Source organism: Rhincodon typus, chromosome 22 (assembly GCF_021869965.1).
Source record: "Rhincodon typus isolate 14 chromosome 22, sRhiTyp1.1, whole genome shotgun sequence".
Classification (NCBI taxonomy): domain Eukaryota; kingdom Metazoa; phylum Chordata; class Chondrichthyes; order Orectolobiformes; family Rhincodontidae; genus Rhincodon; species Rhincodon typus.
Genome location: NC_063353.1, coordinates 8802686 through 8809208, shown reverse-complemented (window position 1 = coordinate 8809208; position 6523 = coordinate 8802686).

Below are 6523 nucleotides of genomic sequence, written 5' to 3'. Positions count from 1 at the left end.
CTATGATGCTGCTTGGCCTGCTGTGTTCATCCAGCCCTGCACCTTGTCTCGGAATTTCCAGCATCTGCATCTCCTACTATCTCTGGCCTCATTTGATGACCCCTTAAGAATATCCTCTCTAAGCACTGTTGTTATGTCCTCTCTTATCAAAAGGGCAACTCCCCCTCCTTGCTGTACTTCTGTCACACCTGTAGCCTCTGTATCCTGGAATATTGACCTGCCAATCTTGCCCTTCTCTCAGCCATGCTTCTGTATGGCTATAGTATCACAGTCCACAGAGCCAATCCATGCTCTGAGCTCATCTGCTTTACCAGTCAGGCCTCGTGCATTGAAATAACTGCACTTTAAACCAGAAGTCTGTTCCTTCCCTTTACTGTGCCCCTGGTTATCCCGAATACTAAACTTGCCCTTGATGGCTAATGTATTATCCCCTGACTACTCGATGGCTCCTCTCTTATTCAGAGTCCTACCCCCTGTTATGGATTGGCTGAGATCTCTAAGAAACAATCAATGAAAATGGATTGGGGTGATGATTATGACATTTACTTTTCTGGAAGTCAATTTGCATAGGTCTGCATTGGAATATCCTGATCAGACTATTAATTGTGCACAGAACATGATCAAAAAAGCTAATGTAATGCTATCCTCTATATCTAAAGGATTAGATTGTAAAAGAGTAGTTTCAGCTATGCAAATCCCTGGTTAAACTATGCCAAGAGTATGTGAATAGTTCTGGGCATCACATTAGGAGTGAAAGCCTTAGAGAGAGTGTAGTGTAGATTTGCTAGAATGGTATCTGAATTTTAAAAGTTCACTTCAAAGAGATTGCATAAATTTGTACAACTCCACAAATTAGGGTTGTATTCCCTGGAATTTAGAAGATTAAAGAATGATTTGATTGATGTTTGTAAGGTATTAAGAGGGATAGATGTGATAGGTACAAGGTATTTACATTGGTTAGTACTTGGGGGCATAGTTTAAAAATAAGAGCCAAACCTTTCAGCAAAACATTTCTACATGTGAAGTCGCATAACTCTCTTCCACAAATGACAATTGATGTTACCTCAATTGTGACTTTTAAAACTGAGGTTTATAGATATTTTGGAACAAAAACAAGTTGCTGGAAAAGATCAGCAGGTCTGGCAGCATCTGTGAAGAAAAAAAAAATCAGAGTTAATGTTTCAGGTCTGGTGACCCTTCCTCACCGGACTCGAAACGTTAACTCTGATTTTTTGTCTTCACAGATGCTGCCAGAGCTGAGCTTTTCTAGCAACTGCTGTTTTTGTTCCTGATTTACAGCATCCACATTTTTGGATTTTGTTTACGGATGAACAATATTTACAGATGCTAGCTGAAGGTCCTTGGGGCGTATGAGCAAAGGTATTTCTATGGAGTTAGATTACAGACCCCAGTTATGACCTCATGGAATAGTAAAACATGCTTGGCTGGCTAAATGTTCTGTTCCTGTGTTTTCGTAAAACAAAGTATTCTATTGAGGTTATGAATCATGTTGTTACAGAATAAACTGTAATCAAACATTTGAACTTATTTTGCCAAGATTAGTTTTAACAAGGTTGGGTGTAGATTTCGAAAAGCTAAAGATATATTCTGAGTTGTATGACTCCTCATATACAACGTAACAGACCAAGTTGTAAGACTGTCACATAACAAACTGTTCCATGCATGTCCTAACTGAAAAGCAAGATTGAAAATATACCTAACCATCCCTGCTCAATAATAGCTTTGGCATCACATCCTTCTGCTAAACATATTTTTGTTTTGTTTTTTGACATGATGTAAGATGCACTACAAGTTTCCTAGTTGTATTTGTATGTTTTTGCATTTGTCCCGTTGATGGATGTAAGCTTAGGTTTATATGATAGATCTCTTAACTTGTTAAGATACCAGTCTTTGTAATCTCTGGTAACTTCCTGCAGTAAACCATGGCACAGTATGATGTTTGATGGGCCATCACAATGTTTGGTCTAGTTACATCAGGTTTAATCAGAAGAATTTGTACTAGTGTATATTCTGTAAATTGCTGTCCATCCAATTACTGCAAAATCCATTCAACATTCCAAATCATTTGATGCTTCAAAGAATCAGACAAACTTTCTAATAATTTCCTGATCCAAGCTTTTTACCTTAATCCAACAGTTTATGAAAGTACAAGCCATTTCTCTTTAATGAATGGAATACACCAAACTACCAGTAAAAGGAATTGGCTTTCGACTGTATAATTGATGATGTACTATATGTGGTTTCTGATAAGCATGGGTGTACTGCAGTGCAGCATTTGAATGCAGCTGGTTTGTCTTAGTTTTATCATAAAGCTGAAGAAGAGGAAGAGAAATTCCAAGTACCTGGGGGAAAATATTGCACCATAATTACTCTTGCCAGATTAATACAATGGGATTTATTAATGCTGTTCCGTTTCATTTCTGGAACAAAAACTCCCCTAGAAGTTCTTTAATAGAATAAATTACCATTACTTCCACACATGTTTAGGTGCTGCATTAGAATCCACAAGATAGGCACCAAGGAGGTTTTATAAGGATGAAGCAAACTCAATGCTGCCGAAACTCAGCCGGTCTGGTTTCTTCAGTTCTGAAGATGAGTCATACTGGATTTGAAACATTAACTCTGTTTCTCTCTTCACAGATGCTGGCAGACTTTGCTGAATTTCTCCAGTATTCTGTGTTTGTTCTGGAATCTCAGCATCCATAGTATTTTACTTTTATTCGATATGAGGGTGACTAATTATTCTTGTCTTCCCCTGTTATTGATGTATTGTTGTCAGGAGTTGGTGGTTGTCGTTGGCCTTCATGGAATTGTGATGGAAGGTCTGAGATGAGATTCCTTTCAACTGAAGCAAAACCCCACAATGTGATCCCTCATACCGTGCCCATGGTATTTCTACTCCCTACCCACCTCAGCTGCCCTCTGGATCTCAGAAGATCGTCACTAGGCCTTCATACTAGTTATGGAGCCATGTATTGCAAAAGCTCCCTCTGAATGGTCAAAGGAGAGAAATATCTGCTTTAAGAGCCTAACACCTTGCTCTATGCTATTGCACATGGATTCACAGCTCTCATCCAAAGCCTTGAATGATGGGATTGTGAAAGGGGGTCATTGCAAAAGTGTAGGTAACCCCTGTCAGCAAATGCCATCCTGTGGTGTGTCTTGGGAATGGTGGGAATTGAAGACTGGAAGGAAAAAAAGCATTGTGTGTGTTCTTGTATAGCAGGCTTTCACTGAGATACACAAGCTGCACTGACTGGAAAACCTTACATTGGGAGTGTTTCTCCCCTGTGAAGGGATGGCCTGAGTTAGGTCACTATCCCGGCAGCACTGTGTGTCTTTGTAATCTCGTCCCACCATCTTGGGGTGCAATTGACTTGAAATGGTAATTTCTGTTCCTGTCACCAGATGTTTCCAGTATTTCCAACATTTTCTGTTTCGATTTTATTATTAATGCAATGCATCGGTCATTTGCAGCCTCACTCTTTAATGGCTTCATGTAATTGTCACCATTCCAGTGGGGGCGCACAAATTTCAGGGAGTGACCACTATTGTTGTTCATACTTCACCGCTGCCAGTCTGTCTGTGTGGTACTGTTAGAATTAGCACTTTGCATATTTATTTGGTGGTCAGTTATCTATATTTGATTTCTTTTATGTGCATTCTCTTTTGAATGATTTCCACAAGATTCTACAGGGCCTTTCTCACTGGTATTTTTGTGTCGTCTGTTTATACTTCTGTGTTTTAAGTCATTTGTGCTGCATGATCTTAACATTGCTGCTTTCCTCTTCCTGTTCCCTCCAGGGAGAAACATCCATGCAAATCTGAATGAAAACTTTACCTTGCCATGTCATCCTTCTGTATCTGACCTAAGACCTTTATTGCCATCTAGCTAAAACCCTTGTTATACTTGTGCCAAGTTCAGTAAGAATGGCTTCTTCCAGTGTTTGGCACTTGTGGAGAATTGGTTTATTCTTGAGGTTGAATGTTAGAATTACAAACAAACCAAAATACTAGGCAGAAAAAACACTAAATAAAAACCAAAAGAACTGCGGCTGCTGTAAATCAGGAACAGAAACAGAAGTTGCTGGAAAAGCTCAGCAGGTCTGACAGCATCTGTGAAGAAAAAAGGTGACCGTTCCTTTAGAACTGATGGTAGCTGAGAAAACGTTGGTTTAAGCCTAAACTAACTAAGGCTGATCTATCGTGGTCAAGCACATCTTCACTCCATTATTTATCACTTCCAACAACACTCAAGAAACTTGAAATGATTCAGGATAAAATCAACTGCTTGATTAACACCCTGTTCAATGCTTAAGCCTTCAGTTCTGACACCAAAGCGCAGTGTTGGGACAGTGCACCGTCAACAACACCAGGTGCGGAAAGTCACAAAGCTTACTTTTACAGCCCCTTCCAAACCTGGACAGTGGCAGTTTTTCTCCAAGTCGTATAACAAACTGACTTGGGAATATATTGCTGTTCCTTCTCTGCCTCTGGGTCCGATTCATGGAACTGCCTCCCGAACTGCATGTGGGTGCCCCTACACCAAATGAACTGCAGTGGTTCAAGAAGGTGGCTCAAATAAATGCTGACTTTTCAATGATGTCCTCAATCTGTGAATTGATATCCCCTGTCACGTGCAACCCCACAGCCACTGTGACCTCCTCGGAAAAGCTGAAAAATAACCGGCACCGACAATGGAAAAGTAATTCTGTGATGAAAACCAGTCTGCAACATCATGTGAATCAAGTGTTATTTATAAAGACACTTACCCCTTCTATGATACAGTCTCCGCTCCAATCAGGAAGCAGGCAGGCTACCTCTTAAAGTAATGCATTATTTCATGCTACAATAGCAGCCCCCACCCTGCTTTGCTCCCTTCAATCTGTTAAATTGGGATATCTATTCGTCGGGACATTATAGTTCTTCTATTGTTCAGAGAGTTCTGTTTATTTCAAGGTTGGTTGAAAAGAAACTCTATAATTCACCAGACTAGGCTCCTATTCTGAATCTTGAGCTAACATAAGATGCCTTTGATTTGTCACTGGCTTGTGGGGCATTTCCTGTTTGTATTGGTGAAAGAGCTAGGACTAGATGAAGAATCACTTCAGCAATATGGCCCTCTGAGTAGTTTTTCCGGTGCTGACGTGGCTTGTCAAACATCCACCTGGCAGAGTACGTAAAATTTAAAACCCAGCAGATGGGATATGCACTTTGGTCAGTTTCCTTCTTGAGGAATTAAAGGTGTTATTTCGCATGTGTATAAATTAATTGATTACATTTGAAAATTACACTTAGTACAATTCCTTCAGGACTTAACTGGGCTCTTAATGTCGTAAAACAAATGGATCCCTATTTGCAGTGAAATTTTCAGTGAATAAAGGCGATACTTCTTCCACCACCAATTCAAAACACTTCATAACGTCAACTTGCATTTATCTAAGTTGAGGGAAGCTTCCCAAGACGTTTCACAGTTGGGTGTAAAACAAAATTTGACACACAGCCATGTCCAGATATTAGGGCATGTGCTGCTTGGAGTGTCTTCAAAGAAGAGAAGAGGATGAGGGGTGGGTTATGTTCAGGAAAGATCCAGAGTTAGAGCCTAGCCAATTATTTAAAAAGCGGATTTATGGGTGAGCAGATTGGAGGTATACAGAGAACTTGAGGACAGTGGAATTGGAGGAAGTTGACTGCAGGCTTCATCATTTACTTTGATCATTTCTCTTGAGTTTAGTTTGTGGTGCAGCCTGTATTATAGGATTATGGCCTTGAGTTTTAACTGTAACCTTTTATTCAAATTTCTTCAATTTATGTGCTGATCAATAGTCACTTGCAGATGATCTGAACACATCTGCCTCACAGCCCAGTAATGAAACCAAAAGTAACTGTGTTTAACCTAAGCCCAATAACAGTTTAATTACTACTGAGGGTGATTTCCTCCTGCTTTTCTCAGAGAAAACCTGACACAATGACATCTCTGTTTGATATGCTATCCTCAGAGTATCCAAGTAGTAAGAAAAAACTGGCCAGATCGCAGTATGAAAGGGAGGACATTTGACATTGAAATTTCAAATGCCTAATGATAATTTTCTAAAAGCCAGTGGAGGGCACATTATACTGTACATGTCACAATTAATTGAATATATTTATTGCTCATAATTGAGATCATGACAAGAATCGGTGATTTATTCACATGACCGTGGTATTTGAGAGAGTAACTAACCCAGAAAATCATACTAAGGATGAAGCAGAGGATTTATTTTTCTGCTAGGACCTTTTCAAATTCAAGACAGGAGGTCTCCCTCGGAAACAGTGGGGTGACGCTGTGAACTCACTGGCTGTGTTCAGGTTAAAGCATAAGTTCAAAAGGGTCATTTTCTAGTGAAGCTCCTTGTGCAACCAAAATTGAGGTGATTTGATCCACAACGAACAGAAATATTCTTCTGTAAAATTCTGTATTGTTTGAAATTATTCTGAAGACCATTACTCCCATACAGTTGAG